Here is a 23,942-nt window from a genome sequence, read left to right on the forward strand (position 1 = left end):
TCGTCCATGGGCTCCTTGAACAAAGAGCTAACCTCAAGTGGGATAGTTGTTTGCTTAGCGAGAGTGGAAATAGCACCATCCACAGCTCGAGCTGCGAGTCCGGAACGGGGAAAAAGCTTTTTAAAAGAAAGAGGGGGAGAATGACGAGCCATGTTTCTTCCATTCATTCTTAATAATATTAGCCATTTTAATGGGAACCGGTAAGGTACGGGGTACCACCCTGTCCTCGTAAACCCTATCTAGTTTAGGGATAGAAGGTTCCTCTGGCAATTTCGGCTCCGGAACCTCTAACGTAGCTAGCACTTCCTTTAGCTGAAAGCGCAAATGCTCCATCTTAAATTTAAAATCTGGCTCCTCATAAGACAGAGGCCTAGATAGCGCCGATTCCGACCCAGAAAGAGCGTCCTCCGAAGAGTAGGAGTCGTCTTCATTAGTGGATAATCTGTCAGAGACATCCAGCGGAGTCGATGACCCCTGGGACAGATAGCTATGATTCACCTTTCGCTTGCGCTTAGCAGGGCATGGTAAGACATTGAAGGCCGCAGACACCACTGTCTGTAACTGCTCAACAAAATCTTTCAGCCAAAGGGCCCCTCCCGCGGGAGGATTAGGATCGGCTTGGGGAGCTGCATGTGCAATCGGAGATGAATGTAGGGAACACACTTCACGAGACAGAGAACCCTCAGAGGTGGACGGCTCAGTTGTACTAAATACCTTGTTCTTTTTAGATATTGCAATCATATCAAAGCATGTGGAACAGAGTTGAGCAGACGGATCAACCGGGACCTCCTCACAATATACACAGTTGTTAGGTTTAATTAAAGAGGGAGTACCCTCTAACATATCAGAGTCCTCCATAGCTTGCACCTTTATTAAGGACTAGATATAAACTAAATGGTATCTTTATATCTCAATGGCCGGGGCACTCACCACCCCTCCTATGACCCGGACAACAGAGAAAATGCTTTGTCTCCTGCAACCACCGGTCAATAAAGGAGTAGCTGAAGAGGCCGCACCCAGTCACCTGGAGTGCCATGCAGGAACCGCCCCTGCACTAAAGAGAAAAGGCGCCAAAAATGCCGCGCCGACATCTCATTTGTGTTCGCACATTGACAGAGCCTCATCTCTCACGTCGCAACATAAACACAATAAACGGATAACATTGTGCACAAATCCCCCCCCCCCCCCCGTTCAATAACCTCCATTCCTGGGGTATTAACCCTTGATTCTATACAGATAAAAGGACAATGTGACCCTGTCTGCTTACATTATCATATGTATATAATGAAACGATCTTACCAGAATCTACGCCGTGGAACAGGAACGGGGCCTCTCAAAAGTGACAGGTTAGTAGCGTCGCTCCTAACATGGACTTGAGAGCAGAAAGCAGGCAGCGAACCTAGTCAACGCTGATTGCTTATGGAGCTGTTAATCTGAGTCAAGATGGTTTCGCAGAAAGACTCTCCCTGCATCTCCGGACTCTAGCTTCACCAATGCTCTCACTGAGAGGCTGACAGGACTACTTAAAACTCCAGTCCCATTGCGAAGAGTACTACCCTCCATAAGAGACTACTCTGAATCTTCCGACAGATCTCTGCCAACCTCCTGTGACGAAAGGCAAAGAATGACTGGGGGATGAGGGGAGTGGGGGAGGTATTTAAGCCTTTGGCTGGGGTGTCTTTGCCTCCTCCTGGTGGCCAGGTTCTTAATTCCCACAAGTAATGAATGAAGCAGTGGAGACTCCTCCCATTAAGATGGAGAAAAAAAAAGGAGACACAGTTCTCCAGAATTAATGATCTGGCACTTTAAACTGCCTTCAGTCATTCACTTTCCAGGTCTTTAAGCCATTACTGAAATTTTACAGAGTTGATCTCTACCTACTACTATTAATGCAGACTTGCTGTGAATACATCGTATTTATGAATGAAAGTCCCCATATTCCTATTGTTGAACCAAATCCAGCCCTGGCTATTAATGGCAAGGGAAATGGCTGACAACGCAAATATTTGGGAGATGGTATCTGAGAAGACAAAACCACTTGAGCAATCCAAAAACAGTAGCCCACACAATTAAAAAGGCTGGTACCTGTGATGATAGTTCAAATAAGATAATGCTTTGCACTACTGTTCACCTAACTTCAACTGAGGGAAAACTTCATTCTGAAAGAAGGATCCTCAGATCACATTTAATTGGTTAGAAAAAAGTAGTCATTGATAAACCAGAAGTGATAAAACCAAGAACAACCATGCAAGTATTACAAACTTGGGAGATGGTACCTGAGAAGACAAAACCACTTGAGCAATCCAAAGACAGTAGCCCACACAATTAAAAAGGCTGGTACCTGTGATGATAGCTGAAATGATTAGAAGATAATGCTTTGCACTACTGTTAACCTAACTTCAACTAAGGGAAAACTTTATTCTGAAAGAAGGATCCTCTGATCACATTTAATTGGTTAGAAAAAAGTAGTCATTGATAAACCAGAAGTGATAAAACCAAGAACAACCATGCAAGATTTACAAACTTTATATTACAGAGTGTGTGGCTAGTCTTAAAAATATATTATAAGAATTAAAGGATAATCCACATAAACCTGTTAGCACCAAAAAGCTTTTGTCTGGAACATTAATGCCATCCAAAACTCTGAAGAACTTAAACCAACTATAAAGTGTAACAAATTGCCACATCTGCTGATAAATCACTGTGATCCAGATAAGGTCACATACATTGCCTTATCTGATTTTTTTAAGACTTTTTATTGATTTGTGCATAAGAAATTACATTCATGGGCTATCTGTATTATCTGGTGTCCTTTTTGCATTACCACCAACTTCGGATTCACATGGACTGCCTCTCTAAAAATACAGTATGCCCCGTAGTAAAAGTCCAGTGCAATCAGATTAACCTAGATAGTTACACACGCTCTAGGTGAATGTATTACGTCTCTGGATACCACATGAACAGTGCTTCTGGGCAGCTTTCTAAAACCGATCTGATGAACTTTAAATTAACTAGGAGTATGAAGGTAGACATCCTTCAGATCTATAATGGTCATGAACTGCTCTTATTTGAAGGCAAGAATGTGTGAAGAGAATATTTTAACATTAGATACATTGACAATTCTACTTAACTATTTGAAGTTCAGAAATTAACAAAACATACCTTCTTTGGAACAATGAAAAAGTTAGACTAAACTCCTCAATCGAGTGCCACTGCAGAGAACAATGCAGTGTTGCTATAAAGTACCACTCAATGCAGCAGAATTGCATAATTTATAAAAGACAAAGCAGGGTAAAGAGTGCAAACTGGTACTGCCGTCAACTATTATGGAAATTAATGAGAGGATCTCATGGACTCACCATCATGAAAAAACAATTTATGCTTACCTGATAAATTTATTTCTCTTGTGGTGTATCCAGTCCACGGATCATCCATTACTTGTGGGATATTCTCATTCCCAACAGGAAGTTGCAAGAGGATCACCCACAGCAGAGCTGTCTATATAGCTCCTCCCCTAACTGCCACCTCCAGTCATTCGACCGAAGACAAGCAAGAGAAAGGAGAAACCATAGGGTGCAGTGGTGACTGTAGTTTAAAGTTAAAAAATACCTGCCTTAAAATGACAGGGCGGGCCGTGGACTGGATACACCACAAGAGAAATAAATTTATCAGGTAAGCATAAATTATGTTTTCTCTTGTAAGTTGTATCCAGTCCACGGATCATCCATTACTTGTGGGATACCAATAGCAAAGCTAAAGTACACGGATGAAGGGAGGGACAAGGCAGGTACTTAAACGGAAGGTACCACTGCCTGTAAAACCTTTCTCCCAAAAATAGCATCCGAAGAAGCAAAAGTATCAAATTTATAGAATTTTGAAAAAGTATGAAGCGAAGACCAAGTCGCCGCCTTGCAAATCTGTTCAACAGAAGCCTCATTTTTAAAGGCGCAAGTGGAAGCCACAGCTCTAGTAGAATAAGCTGTAATTCTCATTAGATACCACCTTAGGTAAAAACCCAGGTTTGGTATGCAAAACTACCTTATCTGCATGGAAGATCAGATAAAGGGAATCACATTGTAAGGCAGATAACTCGGAAACTCTACGAGCCGAGGAAATAGCTACCAGAAATAGAACTTTCCAAGATAAAAGCTTGATATCTATGGAATGAAGAGGTTCAAACGGAACCCCTTGAAGAACTTTAAGAACCAAATTTAAACTCCATGGCGGAGCAACAGGTTAAAACACAGGCTTGATTCTAACTAAAGCCTGACAAAATGCCTAAACGTCTGGAACATCCGCCAGACGCTTGTGCAAAATGACAGAGCAGAAATCTGTCCCTTTAAGGAACTAGCTGACAATCCTTTTTCCAATCCTTCTTGGAGAAAAGATAATATCCTGGGAATCCTGCATTTACTCCATGAGTAACCCTTGGATTCACACCAATAAAGATATTTACGCCATATCTTATGATAGATTTTCCTGGTGACAGGCTTTCGTGCCTGAATTAAGGTATCAATGACTGACTCGGAGAAGCCACGCTTTGATAAAATCAAGCGTTCAATCTCCAGGCAGTCAGTCTCAGAGAAAATAGATTTGGATGGTTGAAAGGACCCTGAAGTAGAAGGTCCTGTCTCAGAGGCAGAGACCATGGTGGAAAGGATGACATGTCCACTAGATCTGCATACCAAGTCCTACGTGGCCACGCAGGCGCTATCAAGATCACCGATGCTCTCTCCTGCTTGATTTTGGCAATCAGACGAGGGAGCAGAGGAAACGGTGGAAACACATAAGCCAGGTTGAAGGACCAAGGCGCTGCTAGAGCATCTATAAGAGTTGCCTTGGGATCCCTGGACCTGGATCCGTAACAAGGAAGTTTGGCGTTCTGGCGAGACGCCATGAGATCCAGATCTGGTTTGCCCCAACGATGAATCAATTGTGCAAACACCTCCGGATTGAGTTCCCACTCCCCCGGATGGAAAGTCTGACGACTTAGAAAATCCGCCTCCCAGTTCTCTACTCCTGGGATATGGATAGCTGATAGGTGGCAAGAGCGAATCTCTGCCCAACGAATTATCTTTGAAACTTCCAACATCGCTAGGGAACTCCTTGTTCCCCATTGATGGTTGATGTAAGCCACAGTCGTGATGTTGTCCGACTGAAATCTGATGAACCTCATTGTCTCTAGCTGAGGCCAAGCCTGAAGAGCATTGAATATCGCTCTTAGTTCCAGAATGTTTATCGGAAGGAGCGTCTCCTCCTGAGTCCACGATCCCTGAGCCTTCAGGGAGTTCCAGACTGCCCCCCAGCCTAGAAGGCTGGCATCTGTCGTTACAATTGTCCAATCTGGCCTGCGAAAGGTCATACCTTTGGACAGATGGACCCGAGATAGCCACCAGAGAAGAGAATCCCTGGTCTCTTGATCCAGATTTAGTAGAGGGGACAAATCTGTGTAATCCCCATTCCACTGATTGAGCATGCAGAGTTGCAGCGGTCTGAGATGCAGGCGGGCAAACGGCACTATGTCCATTGCCGCTACCATTAAGCCAATTACTTCCATACACTGAGCCACCGAAGGGCGAGAAGTGGAATAAAGAACACGGCAGGAATTTAGAAGTTTTGATAACCAGGTCTCTGTCAGGTAAATCCTCATTTCTACAGAATCTATTAGAGTTCCCAGAAAGGAAACTCCTGTGAGAGGGGATAGAGAACTCTTTTCTTCGTTCACCTTCCACCCATGCAACCTCAGAAATGCCAGAACTATGTCCGTATGAGACTTGGCAATTTGGAAATTTGACGCCTGTATCAGAATGTCGTCTAAATAAGGGGCCACTGCTATGCCCCGCGGCCTTAGGACCGCCAGAAGTGACCCCAGAACCTTCGTAAAGATTCTTGGGGCTGTAGCTAACCCAAAGGGAAGAGCTACAAACTGGTAATGCCTGTCTAGGAAGGCAAACCTGAGAAACCGATGATGATCTCTGTGTATCGGAATGTGAAGATAAGCATCCTTTAAATCCACTCTAGTCATGTACTGACCCTCCTGGATCATAGGTAGGATGGTTCGAATAGTCTCCATCTTGAATGATGGGACCCTGAGAAATTTGTTTAGGATCTTGAGATCTAAGATTGGTCTGAAGGTTCCCTCTTTTTTGGGAACCACAAACAGATTTGAATAGAATCCTTGTCCCTATTCCTCCTTTGGAACTGGGTGGATCACTCCCATAACTAGAAAGTCTTGAACACAGTGTAAAAATGCCTCTCTCTTTATCTGGTTTGCAGATAATTGTGAAAGGTGAAATCTGTCTGCCCCCTACTAGATCCGTTACCGGATCGGGGGCCAGTCCTTCATGCTATCTTAGAGGCAGCAGCAGGCCCTTGATTTGGACCTATCCTGAGGAAGGGCATGACCTTTTCCTCCCGTGATATCAGAAATGATCTCCTTCAAACCAGGCCCGAATAGGGTCTGCTCCTTGAAGGGAATATTAAGCAGCTTAGACTTTGAAGTAACGTCAGCTGACCATGATTTAAGCCATAGCGCCCTACGCGCCTGAATAGCAAAACCAGAATTCTTAACGGTTAGTTTAGTCAAATGAACAATGGCATCAGAAACAAAAGAATTGGCTAGCTTAAGTGCTCTAAGCTTGTCAAGTATATCATCCAATGGAGTCTCTACCTGTAAAGCCTCTTCCAGAGACTCAAACCAGAAGGCCGCAGCAGCAGTGACTGGGGCAATGCATGCAAGGGGCTGTAGAATAAAACCTTGTTGAATAAACATTTTCTTAAGGTAACCCTCTAACTTTTTATCCATTGGATCTAAGAAAGCACAACTGTCCTCGACAGGGATAGTAGTACGCTAAGCTAGGGTAGAAACTGCTCCCTCCACCTTAGGGACCGTTTGCCATAAGTCCCGTGTGGCGGCATCTATTGGAAACATTTTCTTAAAAATAGGAGGGGGAGAGAACGGCACACCTGGTCTATCCCATTCCTAATTTCTGTAAACCTTTTAGGTATTGGAAAAACATCAGTGTAAACGGGCACTGCATAGTATTTATCCAATCTACACAATTTCTCTGGCACTGCAATTATATCACAGTCATTCAGAGCAGCTAAAACCTCCCTGAGCAACACGCGGAGGTGTTCAAGCTTAAATTTAAATGTAGACATATCAGAATCAGGTTGAATCCTCTTCCCCGAGTCAGAAAAATCACCCACAGAAAGAAGCTCTCCTTCCTCAGCTTCTGCATATTGTGAGGGGGGTATCAGACATAGCTACTAGAGCGTCAGTATGCTCTGTATTTCTTCTAACTCCAGAGCTGTCTCGCTTTCCTCGTAACCCAGGTAGTCTGGATAATACCGCTGACAGTGTATTATCCATGACTGCCTCCATGTCTTGTAAAGTAAACGCCATGGGCGCGCGAGATGTACTTAGCGCCTCGAGCGTGAGTCCCTTGAGCGGGAATTTAAAGGTTCTGACACGTGGGGCGAGTTAGTCGGCATAACTTCCCCCCTCGTCAGCTTCCTCTGGTGATAAATTTTTTAAAGACAGAATATGGTCTTTATTACTTAAAGTGAAATCAGTACATTTGGTACACATTCTAAGAGGGGGTTCCACCATGGCTTCTAAACATAATGAACAAGGAGTTTCCTCTATGTCAGACATGTTTAAACAGACTAGCAATGAGACCAGCAAGCTTGGAAAACACTTTAAAGCAAGTTAACAAGCAAAAAATAAAAACGGTACTGTGCCTTTAAGAAAAATAAAGGTCAGAATTTGAAAAACAGTGAAAAAAAGCAGTAAATCAAACGAAATTTTTACAGTGTGTATAAAAAGCTAACAGAGTATTGCACCCACTTGCAAATGGATGATTAACCCCTTAGTTTAAAAAACTGATCAAACAAACAATAGACGTTTTTTAACGTCACAACAAACTGCCAAAGCTCTGCTGTGGCCCTACCTTGCCATACAAACGACTTTGGAAAGCCTAAAAACCCTTTAGAGAGGTCCTATAGCATTCAGGAGGCTCCTGCAGGGAAACTGGATGTCTCAATCTGTAAAAGTTACTGCGCACTTAGGTGCAAAATTAGGCCCCTCCCCCTCATGTCCACACAGTGGGAGGCCTAAGGGTACTATTTCTAGGCAAATTTAAGCCAGCCATGTGGAAAAACTAGGCCCCAATAAAGTTTTATCACCAACAAATATATAATATATGACAGGAATTGAAAAATAAGAGTATTACCTCTAACAGTAAGCATGATACTAGTCGCTATTAAATCACTGTAATCATGCTTACCTTAAATAAATCTGGTATCAGCAGCATTTTCTAGACTTTACATTCTTCTAGAAAAAATTTAAACTGCACATACCTCACAGCAGGATAACCTGCACGCCATTCCCCAGCTGAAGTTACCTCTCTCTTCAGTTATGTGTGAGAACAGCAATGGATCTTAGTTACAACCTGCTAAGATCATTAGAGACCACAGGCAGATTCTTCTTCTATTTTCTGCCTGGGACAAAAATAGTACAACTTTGGTACCATTTAAAAATAAACTTTTGAATTGAAGGAAAAACAACTACATTTCACCACATCTCTCTTACTGCTTCCATGCTTGTCGAGAGTTGCAAGAGAATGAATGGAGGTGGCAGTTAGGGGAGGAGCTATATAGACAGCTCCGCTATGGGTGATCCTCTTGCAACTTCCTGTTGGGAATGAGAATATCCCACAAGTAATGGATGATCCGTGGACTGGATACACCTTACAAGAGAAATAAATTTATCTTCAGGTAAAAAAAAAAAAAGTTTATATATAAATAAAAATGTGTTTATACCAAATCAATAAGTGTTTTTACCAGACCATTAATATATTATACAGACCAAGGAATGGAAACAAAAATGTTAGCGTCCTTAATGAGGAGTCCAATCTTTATTGGGAATTCAAATCAGGATCAACATCAAAAGAACAAGAAAAAGATACATCCATAGCGCGATTCTGTTTTCAACATAATTCAGTACACTTCTTTTGCAGAGTTTGTACTCACATGATGCAGAGCTCTCACCAGCTCTGGTTATTTAGCTCTATTTAAACAGGTAAACTTATTTAAATATACCCAGGTATATAAACACAGCAAGTAAAAACAGCTACTGAACACCTGCAATGTGTGAAAGTCTCTATTGTAAAACACTTAAACCACACAGTTTCCAAGCTGCTGCTGTTATGTAGTGCAGACCTTTCAGAAGTTGTCAGCAGGTGTATCACAAGGAAGGAATACATTTTGCTTTCTTTTATAAGATGGTGAGAGTCCATGAGACCAACAAGAAATAGGTCCAGACAAATAGGTAGAAGTACTAAACAGGCAATACGGCCTGTAGAACTTTGCTACCAAAAGGCAGCCTCAGAAGAGGCAAAAAGTGTTCAAAATGGTAGAAAATGGTATGTAAAGATGACTTGCAAATCTGTTCAATAGAAGCTTCATTTCTAAACACCCAAGAAAGGTTGACTGTTCTGGTAGAATGACCAGTAATTTATTTAGGGTAGACTTTCCCTCTACTAGGAATACTATGCAAATTAAAGCTGTAAGCCAAGCGGCCAAGGTGATTGCAGTAGCTTTATGTCCCTTGTGGGGACCTAAGAAATAGATATACAGAAAGTGAAACATTTCTGAATTCTTTAGTGGCTTGAAGATACAACATCCATGCTATGAAGTTATCTAACTAACAAATTTTGGAACTGGACAGAGAGATGGAACTACAATTTCTTATTTCTTGCTTCAGAAGAAACAACCTTAGATAGGAAAAAGTAGATTGCTCTTAAATAATTATCCTGGTGAAAACAAAATCAGGTAAGGAGAATCACAAGATAGAGCAGAAAGCTAAGATACTCTTCTGGCCAAGGAAATGACAAACAGAAAGAGAACCTTCCAAGATAGCAGTTGAATGAGTCCATGCATAGTAACCATCAAAACCATGTTAAGCTTCCACAGTGGGGAAGCAGGCCTAACAACTGCCCAACTTGCCCTGACAAAAGCTTGAACAAAGACTTGAATGTCAAGAAGTCCCGAAATCTTGTTGTGATACAAGACTGAAAAGGCAGAAATTTGGCCTTAAAAGGGAACTGGCTGATAAACCGTTAACCAGACAATCATGCAAAAGTTGTAGAATTTGAGGAATTGAAGATTTCTAATGGTAATTCTTAGACTCACAACAGGAAAGAAAATATGGCCTGAATCAAAGTGTCTAACCTCTCAGATAAAATCAGGCAATTAATCATATAAATTTAAAGAGAGACAGTATCTCAATTTTACTGTAAATGGGTAAAAAGTTCACAAAAAGGATGTAGTGTTATCTGGTGTATGCAACTATGAAGTGAATCATGTGTATATGATAATAGTCTGTGGGCTTAGTGAGTGCTTACTAAACGGCAGGAGACCCGCTTCCAGTAAGAGTCGATCCAGCTTTTTATGCACTGACAAAGAATCTAAAGTAGGAGTACACCAATGAGGCAAACATGAGGAGGTAGCAGGATGAACACTAGCGACACCTGAAACAGGCTAGTAATAAACTCCCAGAAGTAGATTTACTCTCACATAGAAGTAGATTTACTCTCACATATAATTATACTCCATTACACCCCATTGTTATTCCCGGCTCTCTGAGTGGGATAATGGGCCTCACATTGGTCCGAGAACCCCTTTCAGTCGACGTGTAAAAAAGCAATTTAAGTTTCACTATCACTCCTTGCTGGAGGCAAAACATTGACTAAGGAATCATGGGAAAAGTGGGGAGGGATTAAAGCTGTGTTGTGTGGGGTGTTCTTATTCCTTCTGTAGGACTGGACCTTAATCCCACATGCAATGGTTTGTGTGCTTTTACCGTCTTACGAAAGAAATCATATAGAAATAAAGAGGTACACAAGAGCAGAGAATGAATGCGAGAACATAAAGACCGACATTTTAAAAAAAGTTTTTAAATACCATCAAAAAATATTCCACCTTTATTGCTTGAGCTTGGAAGCGAGTTGAGCCCCCAAGTCTCAATGAGATATGTGACCTAATAAACCACTTGGCAGCCATGGAGAGACATGTGGCAGGAGAAACAAATGGGCTGGATGCCTATTGGGAAACTTGGTCAGACTGGATTGCTATCCAGTAGTCTATGAGACAATACCTAGACTTTGGTATTTGATTATTCCTTTCCCCCTCTCCTCTCTTTTCCTCCAATTATTTCCCTTATCTCTTTCCTGCATCTCATCGGGCTTTGCCTTATACCTAACTTTTGAGGGAGATGCTGAGCTTCATTTAACAACAAATCTCGGGCAGTCTGTCAGATACCCTTTGATCAGATATTCATCTACATTTGATAATTTTCTACTAGATTTCCCTAACAGGGCGATTGTTAGCCCTGTACCCCCCTCCCTTATTTTCTTGACTTGGAGAACTTGTTATGTGATCTTAATATAAGGAAATTTAGTTTATATGACCATTTTAAGACATGGCAGGAAGCCCGGATCTATGCCTTCCTGTATGTGTAGTGCCAGAACTCTTGTCCCGCAACATATGAATTGCACGGGGTTTAACAGTAATGTTGATAGTTGTTTGTGTGAACTATTTAAACTAAATGTTCCCTAGTCCAACAGCTTGTGAACCAATGTTGCTTCTGTATTGAATTATGTGACTTTTGTAACATTCTGTCCTGGTCATGTGTTGATATTTGTCATGACAATATACCTTTAATAAAAACACATTTTAAATAAAAAAATATTCCACCTTAATTGATAGTATGCAAGGAGCAGCGTTTTACATATATTAAACATTCAACAAGGAGAAATGTTGAAACTTTATCCCAGAAACAATAATAAAGTATGTATGGCTTTGAGGAATCATATGAAAAAAATTATAATAAGAAGGCAATATTGCATGAATTTGTGGATATCGATTTGCTATTGTGTTTACTTTGTGGTTGGCATACTTTCCATATTCAGCTGTTTCTCTAGGGGCATTGTGCTTTCTGACATGTTAATGCAACTCCTCAAATTGTTTTTTTAATTATCAAGCCTGAAAACATGCAGTTAATGATTCTTAGCAATCACTAAGCATGCCTATATAAAAATTTCACATTACTGGAAGTACTTTGTCGTCTTCTTCTTGGCCACTATTTGGCACCTATCTATATCTGACCTGTTTAATAACTTACCTAAAGCTGATACTGACTATACTTTGTTGCAAGCTTGATCTGCTGACCATACTGCATATAGAAACCTATTCCTTACTATTGGTCATACTCAACCTGCCCCTTAACTGTTGGCTACACCTGCAAATATTAGAATCTCATTTTATACTTATACTGTTAATTACAGTGGGTATGGAAAATAATCACACCTCTTGAAAATAATCACATTTTGTTGCTTTGCAGCCTGAAATAAAGGCAGACACGGTTTTTGTTTATCCAGTTGTAATTACTCAGTGCAACATATAACATCCAAGTGAAAGATATAACAACAACATGTCAGGCAATAAAAAGACAATTCAAAAATCATAAATTTACACTTACCTGATAAAATTCATTTCTTTCCTGGCATGGAGAGTCCACAAATCCTCACACTTACCACAATCCCCAGTCATTCAGCCAAGGAAACATGAAAAGAAAAGAGAACCCAAAGAGTATAGAGGTGCCTGAAGTTTAGAAAATAGCAAAAGCTGTCGTAAAAGATAAGGGTGGGTCATGGACTCTCTATGCCAGAAAAGAAAATAATTTATCAGGCAAGCATAAATAATGCTTTTTTTCCAATGGCATGGAAAGTCCACAAATTTATTCAATTACTAGTGGGAATCAATACCCAAGCTATAGGACACAGAATGGAAGGGAAGGAGGACAAGACAGGCGAACCTTAACAGAAGGCATCACTGCTTGAAGAACTTTCCTCCCAAAAGAAGCCTCAGCTGAGGCAAAAACATCAAATCATTAAAATTTGGAAAAAGTATGCAACGAGGACCAAGCAGCCACCTTGCAAATCTGTTCCACAGAAGAAGCATTTTTAAAAGCCCAAGAAGAAGAGACAGCCCTAGTGGAATGAGCCGTAATTGTCTCAGGAGGCTGATGTCCCGCTGTCTCATAAGCCAACCGAATAGTACTTCTTAGCTGAAAGGAAAGAGTAGAAGAAGTGGCTTTCTGGCCCTTCCATTTACCAGAGAATACGACAAAAAGGGAAGAAGACTGAAGAAAATACTTAGTAGCCTGCAGATAGAATTTCAGAGCACGCAAAACATCCAAATTGTGCAACAAACGCTCCTTCTGAGAAGAAAGATTAGGACAAAACAAAGGAACGACAATTTCTTGATTAAAGGGCCACTGTAAGTAAATATTTTCTATGCCTGTTACTAACTAACTACCCCAAATACGCTTTTTATCAATAGCATTTCATTAACATATCTCTACCGTATATCAGAAATCTTGTCTGCAAATTTAATTGTTTTCCAAACCCACTCCGTGGGTATCCTTGCTCTGTACCAATCCGTTTACAATACCTAGGTTTCAAAATGGCGCTTTAAACACAAAGTTATTGGTTTAAGTATTTTGAACATGCAGTGCTGAAAATAGTGGGCAGGATAACGTGACATCATCGGCGAATAAAAGATATAACTTTTAGAACGTTATGAAACTTTGTTTTGGAGAAAATATAGGTCAGTAGGTTTTAATTAATGTTTATTAACTTTAATATGTTAGTTGTTTAGCTTAAAAATTATAACAGAAAGTAATCCTTTAATATTATGGTCCAACCAACCTTAGGAAGGAAACCCAATTTAGTACGAAGGACCACCTTATCCGCATGAAAATCAAAAATGTATGCTTGCCAGATAAAATTATTTCTTGACACTGAGTCCACAAGATTATCAATTACTGTTGGGAATACCACTCCGGGCCAGCAGGAGGAGGCAAAGAGCACCATAGCAAAGCTGTTAAATATCACTTCCCTTCCCACAACCTCCAGTCATTCAACCGAAGGCAAAGGAGAGAAAGGAAGTAACACAAGGTGCAGAGGTGCCTGAGGATTATATAAATAAAACGGTCTGAAAAAACAGGGAGGACCATGGACTCACCGTGTCAATAAATAAATACATTTATCAGGTAAGCATAAAATGTTTTCTTTCTTATGACACAGTGAGACCACGGGATCATCAATTACTGTTGGGAATCAATACCCAAGCTAAAGGACACAGAGGATAAGGGAGGGACGAGACAGGTAACAAACAGAAGGCACCACTGCTTGAAGAACCTTTCTCCCAAAAGAAGCGTCAGCCGAGGCAAAAGTATCAAATTTATAGATTTTAGAAAAAGTGTGAAAAGAAGACCAAGTCGCAGCCTTACAGATCTGTTCTACAGAGGCCTCATTCTTGAAGGCCCACAAAGAAGACACCGCCCTGGTGGAATGAGCTTTAATTCTCTCAGGAGGCTCCTGTCCAGCAGCCTCATATGCCAAACGAATAATACTTCTCAAATAGAGGGAAAGAGAAGTGGCAGCAGCTTTCTGACCCTTACGTTTTCCAGAAAAACAAACAAATAATGCAGAAGACTGGCAAAAGTCCTTTGTTGCCTGCAAATAGAACTTAAGAGCATGCACAACGTCTAAATTGTGTAATAAACGTTCTTTATGAGAAGGAGGATTAGGACAGAGAGAAGGAACATCAATTTCTTAATTAATATTTCAGTCTGAAACAACCTTAGGAAGAAAACCAACCTTGGTATGGAGAACTGCCTTATCTGACTGAAATATGAGATAAGGAGAATCACACTGCAAAGCTGAGAGTTCAGAAACTTTCTGAGCAGAAGAAATATCAGTAAGAAACAAAATCTTCCAAGATAATTACTTAATATCTATGGAATGCATAGGCTCAAACAGAGCCTGTTGTAAAACTTTAACCTCTTAACGACCGAGGACGTGCAGGGTACGTCCTCAAAAAAAAGGCAGTTAACGCCTGAGGACGTACCCTGCACGTCCTCGGTGTGGAAAAGCAGCTGGAAGCGATCCTGCTCGCTTCCAGCTGCTTTCCGGTTATTGCAGTGATGCCTCGATATGGAGGCATCCTGCAAAAACTCAAGATGGCCATCCGATGCAGAGAGAGCCACTCTGTGGCCCTCTCTGCACCGGACATCGATGGCCGGTATCGTTGGTGGGTGGAAGCCGACTTGGGAGGCGGGTGGGGGCGGCCATCGATGGCCGGGTAATGTAGAGGGGGGCGGGATCGGGGGCAGGGCCGATGGGGGCACGCGCCGCCGTGCACGAGGGGGGCCGCGGGCTGGGGCGCGTGCACGGGGCGGGAGCAGGTGGGGAACGCTTACACTACAGAAACTATAAACTTTGAAAAGTTTGAGAAAGCGGTATTTAAATTAAAAATATATATAAATCGAGGTATCTAGGAGGGGGTGGGGGGTTGGTCTTTGGTGGGGGCAGGGAGCTTACACTACAGAAAAGGGGAAAAAATAAAAAAATATCAGCAATTTTATTCTAAACTGGGTACTGGCAGACAGCTTGCCAGTACCCAAGATGGCGGCCATTAAGGCAGAGGGGGAGGAGTTAGAGAGCTGTTTGGTGGGGGGATCAGTCAGTTGGGGGCTAAAGGGGGGTCCTACAGAGCAGCATATGTAAATATGCCTTTTCTTTTAAAAAAAAAAGCCCAAATATAGCTTTTATTTTAGTACTGGCAGAGTTTCTGCCAGTACTTAAGATGGTGGGGACAATTGTGGGTGGGGGAGGGAAGAGAGCTGTTTGGGAGGGATCAGGGGGTCTGATGTTTCAGGTGGGAGGCTAAGCTCTACACTAAAGCTAAAATTAACCCTGCAAGCTCCCTACAAGCTACCTAATTAACCCCTTCACTGCTAGGCCATAATACGTGTGATGCGCATTTAGCGGCCTAAGTACCAAAAAGCAACGCCAAAGCCATATGTGTCCTGCTATTTCTGAACAAAGGGGATAACAGAGAAAAATGTACAACCATTTATGCCATAATTGCACAAGCTGTTTGTAAATAATTTCAGTGAGAAACAAAAAAGTTTGTGAAAAAAGGGAACTTTTTTTTTTATTTGATCGCATTTGGCGGTGAAATGGTGGCATGCAATATACCAAAATGGGCCTAGATCAATACTTTGGGTTGTCTGCTACACTACACTAAAGCTAAAATTAACCCTACAAGCTCCCTACAAGCTCCCTAATTAACCCCTGCACTGCTGGGCATAATACACGTGTGGTGCACAGCGGCATTTAGCGGCCTTCTATTTACCAAAAAGCAATGCCAAAGCCATATATGTCTGCTATTTCTGAACAATGGGGATCCCAGAGAAAAATTTACAACTATTTATGCCATAATTGCACAAGCTGTTTGTAAATAATTTCAGTGAGAAACCGAAAGTTTGGTGAAAAAGTGAACGATTTTTTGTATTTGATCGCATTTGGCGGTGAAATGGCGGCATGAAATATACCAAAATTGGCCTAGATCAATACTTTGGGATGTCCTTCTAAAAAAAAATATATACATGTCAAGGATATTCAGGGATCCTGAAAGATATCAGTGTCCCAATGTAACTAGCGCTAATCTTGAATAAAAGAAAGGAAATAGCAAAGTGCTTACTTTTATTTATGGCCCTATAACTTGCAAAAAAAAAGCAAAGAACATGTAAACATTGGGTATTTCTAAACTCAGGACAAAATTTAGAAAATATTTAGCATGGGTGTTTTTTGGTGGTTGTAGATGTGTAACAGATTTTTGGGGGGTCAAAGTTAGGAAAAAGTGTTTTTTTCCATTTTGTTCTCATATTTTATAATTTTTTTGATGAAAATAATGGTATCTCTGGAAAGTCCATTTAATGGCGAGAAAAATGGTATATAATATGTGTGGGTACAGTAAATGAGCAAGAGGAAAATTACAGCTAAACACAAACACCGCAAAAATGTAAAAATAGCCTTGGTCCCAAACGGACAGAAAATGGAAAAGTGCTGTGGTCATTAAGGGGTTAAGAACAAGGTTAAGACTCCAAGGTGGAGCAACTGATTTAAACACAGGTCTTATTCTGACCAGGGCCTGACAAAAGGATTGTACATTAAGCATAGCTGCCAGACGTCTGTGTAGCAGAATGGAAAGAGCAGAAATCAGACCCTTGAGGGTACTGACAGATAACCCCTTCTCAAGGTCGACCTGGAGAAAAGAAAATCCTAGGGATCCTGACCTTACACCAAGAATATCCTTTAGACTCACACCAATAAAGATATTTACGCCAAATCCTCCTAGTAAAAGTCTTACGGGTCTGAACCATGGTTTCAATAACAGACTCGGAAAATACCCGCTTGGCTAAAATAAAGCATTCAATCTCCAAGCAGTCAGCTTCAGAGAAACTAGATTCGGATGAAGGAAGGGCCCCTGAGGCAGAAGGTCCTTCCTGAGAGGAAGTCTCCACTGAGGCAGAGACTACATCTCTACTAGATCTGCATACCAGATCCTGCAAGGCCACGCAGGAGCTATTAGAATCACTGATGCTCTCTTCTACTTGATCCGATCGATGACTTGCGGAAGGAGAGCAAACGGAGGAAACAGATATGCCAACCTAAAGTTCCAAGGAACTGCGAGAGCATCTATCAGAAAGGCTTGAGAATCTCTCAACCTCGAACCGTACTTTGGGAGCTTAATGTTCTGACAAGACATCATTAGATCCAACTCTGGTAACCCCCATTTGGTTTTTAACCTGGACAACACGTCTGGATGGAGTTCCCACTCCCCGGGATGCAAAGTCTGTCTACTCAGAAAATCCGTCTCCCAATTGTCTACTCCTGGAATGTGGATGGCAGATAGACAGCAATTGTGAGCCTCCGCCCACTGGATGATCTGTGCCACCTCCTTCATGGCTAAGGAACTCCGAGTTCCCCCTTGGTGGATGATGTAGGCCACAGGGGTTATGTTGTCCATCTGGAATCTGATAAACCAGGCTAGGGCCAGCTGAGCCATCAAGGCATTGAAGATCGCTCTCAACTCCAGAATGTTTATGGGGAGAGCAGATTCCTCCCGAGACCAAAGTCCCTGCGCCTTCAACGAGTTCCAGACTGCTCCCCAAAAGGTTGGCATCCGTGGTCACAATTACCCAAAAGGGTCTCAGAAAACACGTCCCCTGAGACAGATGTTCCTGAGACAGGGAGGGAGTCGTTTGTTGATTGATCCAGAACTATACTAGATAGATCTGTATAATCCCCATTACACTGAGCGAGCATGCATAGTTGCAGAGGCATCAAATGAAACCTTGCAAACGGAATTTTGTCCATGGAGGCGACCATCGAACCAAATACCTCCATGCATTGGGTGTCAGGGTGCCAGGAATCAGACTGAGACGAGAAGTGCAAAAACAATCACACCTTTATTAATAACAAAAAAAAAAAAAAAAAGTCCACAAGTCAAATAAGCCAGCAGTAAAAACCAGAGCTGTAAGTCAGACAAGCCGAGTCAGGAGCCAAAGCGAATAGTCAGACGAGCCGGAATCAGGAACAAGGAAAACAGCAGAGTCAGGAACAAGCCAGGGATCAGGAACCAGGAAGGACGTCAGGCAGCCAGGTAATGCACAGGAACTCTCACAAACAGGTCTGAGACAACGCAAAGCAAAGCATACTGAACAGAGGCCCTTTAAAATAATAAGTGATGACATCACAATTTTGAGACTGCATCCTGTCTCACACAGATGATGCACACCAGTCTGGCCATAAAAGGAAGTGCAGGAAATGAGCAGCATCCCCCACAATGCACCATAGCCAGCAAGAGAGGTGAGTAAAATGGCTGCCAGTAGCACATGGCGAACAAAATAGGGAAAAAACCCTGACAATACCCTCCCTTCAACGACCCCTCCTCAGCGGGAGGACAAAAGGCTTATTGGGGAAACGGGCACGGAGAAGGGCAGGAGCATGAACATCAGAGTAGGGAACCCAAGAACGCTCCTCCGGACCGTAGCCCCTCCAGTAAACCAAATACTGTACACGGCCCCCGGACATAAGAGAGTCAATAATGCTGCTGACCTCATACTCCTCATGGTTGTCAACAAATATAGGACGGGGACGAGGCAACACAGTGGTAAACCAATTACAAACCAATGGTTTCAAGAGGGAGACATGAAAAACATTGGAGATGCGCATTGCAGGAGGAAGGTCGAGCATAGGCCACAGGATTGACCCGTCTGAGTATTCGAAAAGGACCAACATAATGGGGAGCCAGTTTATTGGAAGGCACACGAAGGTTCAAGTTGCGGGAGGACAGCCAAACTCTCTCACCATGTTATAAAGATATGATAGAGGTGCCAATGGTGCAGATCAATGAGGAATCTCAGGCGTTACCAGTAAGAGATATGCACAGGGTACTCACTTGTAGAGAAGGCAATCAATTATGCCCATAGAAGCAGGCTGGATTTTTGCAGTAGTCCAGCTAACTGATCAAGGCCCCACAGGCAACTCAAGGGTGCAGGGGATCATCAGGTCCAGATTGTAACCCAAAGAGGTATACAGGCAGGATAGTAGAATTAGGAACTCACACCCTAATAGTAGCGTAGCACCAAGATATGAATTTATATACATTAATGTACTCATATATAGGTCCTGTTTATTCTTGATTATTATGTAAACCGAAGTTTGCAGGTATCCACCTTGCTGCACTCTACCCACTGAAGCAAGTTTAATATATTTTTTTTTTCATTTATATTATATTTTGATATGTATTAACACCACTTACTTGCGTTCATCATTGTATGCTTTTAGAGAGCTGCCTTCTGAACCTTTTCTACAATCAAACACGCATGTTCAGCATCAAGGATCCCAGCTGACATTAATTTGGACTCTTACATCCATTTATTTGTTGGTGGTATTATATTAAGTGTGATTTTTATTTAGTCACTGTGCTATTTAGAGATTACAGGTTAATATTACACTGTATGTCTATTTTTTCACTCTTTGTCACCTTTAGCGCCTCCTAGAGGATTTAAGGAAACATTTTGTGTGATTTGTCGTTTCCCTCATCTCCTCATTAATTAAACTCTCTCACCAACCTGGTAGGGCAGGCGCCTACGATCAGCCTGGAACGATTCTGAATCTTCATCCACGTGGAACGGAGTTGCCGGAGATGCTCCTCCAAAGCTGGAATACCCTGAGACATGAATGAATCGGGCAACAAGGATGGTTGAAACCCATAATTCGCCATATACCGGGATAACTTGGAGGAAGCATCAATAGCCCTAATACGAGCAAACTCTGCCCAAGGTAACAGTTCAGACCAATTATTGTGGTGATCTGAGACATAGCAACGGAGGAACTGTTCCAGAGCTTGATTAGACCGTTCCGCAGCCCCATTGGATTGAGGGTGATATGCCGAGAAGGAAAGCTGGATCCCCAATTGAGCACAAAAGGAACGCCAAAATCTGGAGACAAACTGGCTACCCAGGTCCGATACTATCTCCTTGGGTAACCCATGTAAACGGAAGACCTCCCAGACAAAAATTGAAGCAAGCTCCTGAGCGGTAGGCAGCTTCATCAAGGGAATGCAATGTGACATTTTAGAAAAACGGTCAACCACCATAAGGATAACAGTATTGCCATTGGAAACAGGGAGCTCGACAATGAAGTCCATGGAAAGATGTGTCCAAAGACGCTCACCATTAGCAATAGGTTGAAGAAGACCCACAGGAAGATGTCGAGGAGTCTTATTCTGTGCACAAACTGAGCAGGAGGCAACATACGCAGCAACATCAGAACGAAGACCAGGCCACCAGAATTGTCGAGTGACAGACCAAATCATTTGGTTCTTCCCTGGGTGACCTGCGGCTTTAGGATAGTGTTAAGTGTGCAAAAGTTTAGTTCGAAGATTCTCAGGAACAAACACTTACCACTAGGTTTCTCAGGAGGTGCATTGGTTTGTGCAGCCAGGATCTCCTCCCCAAGAGAGAAGTCAAATTAGTACATATGGTAGCTAAAATATGGTCAGGAGGTATAACAGGAGTAGGTACAAACGCGCAAATTGTCGAGAGAGGGCATCAGCCCTAACATTCTTACTACCAGGCAGGTAGGAGACCACATAATTAAACTGAGACAGAAATAGCGCCCATCTGGCCTGTCGGGGCGACAAACGTTTTGCTTCAGATAAATAAGTTAAATAATTGTGGTCAGTAAGAATGAGCATTGGCACGCTAGTACCCTCGAGAAGATGCCTCCATTCCTTGAGTGCCAAAATTATGGCCAGTAATTCCCTGTCACAAAATTTCATAATTGCACTCCACTGGAGACAATTTTTTAGAGAAGAAACCACACGGATGCAAGGAACTGTCAGGCATAGGACGTTGAGACAAGAGGGCACCTACTCCAGTCTCCGACGCATCGACCTCAAGAACGAAAGGCAGGACAGGGTTAGGATGATCCAGAACTGGAGTGGCAGCAAAGGCAGTCTTAAGACTATCAAAGGCCTTAATGGCAGTAGGTGACCAATGGAGTGGATCATTCTCTTTACGGGTCATGTCTGTGATAGGTTTGACCAAGGAAGAAAAGTTTTTAATAAACTTTTTATAGTAATTGGCGAACCCCAAAAAACGTTGAATAGGCCGAAGACCAACTGGGCGAGGCAACTTCAGAACTGCAGATAACTTGTCAGGATCCATGGAGAACCTGCAACGGAGATAACATAACCTAGGAAGGTTACTTGAGTCTGATGAAACTCACATTTCTCGAGTTTACAGAACAGGCCGTTATCACGTAGTCTCTGAAGAACCTGTGTAACATCAGAACGATGAGCCTCAAGTGTGGGTGAGTTTATGAGGATGTCGTCTAAGTAAACCACAACACACTGTTGCAACTTATCTTGTAGGAAATCATTAATAAATTCCTGGAGAACAGCAGGAGCATTACATAGGCCAAAGGGCATTACAAGATAATCTTAATGCCCGCTCCTGGTGTTAAAAGCTGTTTTCCATTCGTGGCCCTCCTTGATCCGAACAAGATTGTACGCTCCTCTCAAATCAAGTTTAGTAAAGACCGTAGCTCCCTTGAGGCGGTCAAAGAGTTCCGTAATGAGCGGAATAGGGTAAGCATTCTTAATGGTAAGACGATTAAGACCCCTATAATCGATGCATGGTCTTAACGCGCCACCCTTTTTCTTCACAAAGAAGAAGCCAGCCCCTGCAGGAGAGCAGGATTTGACGATGATCCCCCGCGACAGAGCATCGGGAAGAAACTCCTCCATAGCACAATTCTCTGCAACAGACAGAGGGTAAACCCGGCCCCGAGGAGGAATGGCTCTGGGTTGCAGGTCTATGGCACAATTGTAAGAGTGTTAAGGAGGCAACGTACCGGCACGCACCTTGTCAAAAACGTCTAGGAACTCTCGGTACTCCTTTGGCAATTGAGATACCGAAGAAGTGCACAAGACTTTAACTTATTTCCGAAGACAAGTGGAAATACATTGCAGGGACCACGACAAAAATTTCGGACCTGCGCCAGTCGAGACTGGGGATTGTGCTTTTGGAGCCAGGGATAACCCAGAACAACCGGAAAATGCAGAGAGTTTATCACCTGGAACTGGAGGGTTTTAAAATGGAGAGCCCCAACAGCCATGGACAACAGAGCAGTTTCGTGAGTAACGAGTGCGGGCTGAAGGGGCCTGCCATCAATGGCCTCAATAGCAAGCGGAACGGACCGAGGCAAAACAGGAATTGAGTGCTTTGATACAAAAGCACTGTCAATAAAATAGCCCGCAGCACCGGAGTCAACAAGAGCCTGGGTGACTATGGAGGAGTCCACCCAGGAAAGGACAACCGTGACCAAAGGTTTCTCCTTAAGCGGTTCCGGGGACAAGGATAAACCACCCAAGGTCTGCCCCCGACAGGACCTTAGGTGTGAGCGTTTTCCGGCCGTGTAGGACAAGACTTGAAAAGGTGGCTCTGTAACTCACAATAGAGGCAGAGCCCCTCCCTCCTCCTAAAGGCCCTCTACGCCGCTGAGAGATGCGTGAATCCCAACTGCATCGGCTCAGCAGTACCTGGTAACTTGGGACCAGGTGGCATGGGAGGAGAGGGAGGCATGGGTCGGAACGAACACGTAGGAGACAACGGAACAGGAGGCTTCCGCAAGCGCTCCTTGAAAGAGGGCCTCTCTCTGAGTCTGATGTCAACTAGGATCAAAAAAGACACCAATGCCTCGAGATCCTCTGGTAAACCTCTAGCAGCATCTTAGTCTTTAATCGCATCAGAGAGCCCATGAAAGAAGGCGGCAACAAGGGCTTCATTGTTCCAACCAACCTCTGCGGCAAGCGTAAGGAACTCAATAGCATACTGAGCAACAGATCTTGTACCTTGCTGAATGGACATGAGTCGTTTAGCAGCAGAGGAGGAGCGAGCCGGAACATCAAATACCCTTCGAAAGGAGGCCCCAAATTCAGGGTAATTTGAAATCACAGGTTTATTAGTCTCCCACAAGGCATTAGCCCAGGCAAGAGCTGTGCCAGAGAGTAAAGAGATGAGAAATTCCACCTTCGCTGTCGAAGGGAAACGCCTGAGGTAACATCTCAAAGTAAATGCCCACCTGGTTCAAAAACCCTCTGCACTGAATAGGATCGTCTCCATATCGATGAGGTAGAGGTGCAGAACCAGACACGCTCCTGGTAGGACTAGGTGCAGCAGCGGAAACAGGAGCAGCCATAACTTGTGGGACACTTTGGTCCAAATGTGCAGTGAGAGTCAGCAGGGTTTGCAGGGCTAGTGCAAATTGATCCAAGCGGTAATCCTGTTCATCCATCCTGGAAATGATGGCAGGTAAAGGTGGATTATTAGCACCATCAGGATTCATGGCCTTTGCGTAATGTCAGGGTGCCAGAACCAGACAGACGAGAAGTGCAAGAATAATCACACCTTTATTAATAACAAAAAAAATAATAAAAAGTCCACAAGTCAAATA

At 42.8% G+C, this 23,942-nt stretch overlaps 1 protein-coding gene across 3 annotated transcripts in view; it reads right to left on the bottom strand.

The window, feature by feature from the left end:
* WDR33 (WD repeat domain 33) overlaps positions 1-23,942 on the bottom strand; it is a 635,894-nt gene that overhangs the window by 446,179 nt on the left and 165,773 nt on the right. The window lies entirely within an intron of this gene.

This window comes from Bombina bombina, chromosome 4 (assembly GCF_027579735.1).
Source record: "Bombina bombina isolate aBomBom1 chromosome 4, aBomBom1.pri, whole genome shotgun sequence".
Classification (NCBI taxonomy): domain Eukaryota; kingdom Metazoa; phylum Chordata; class Amphibia; order Anura; family Bombinatoridae; genus Bombina; species Bombina bombina.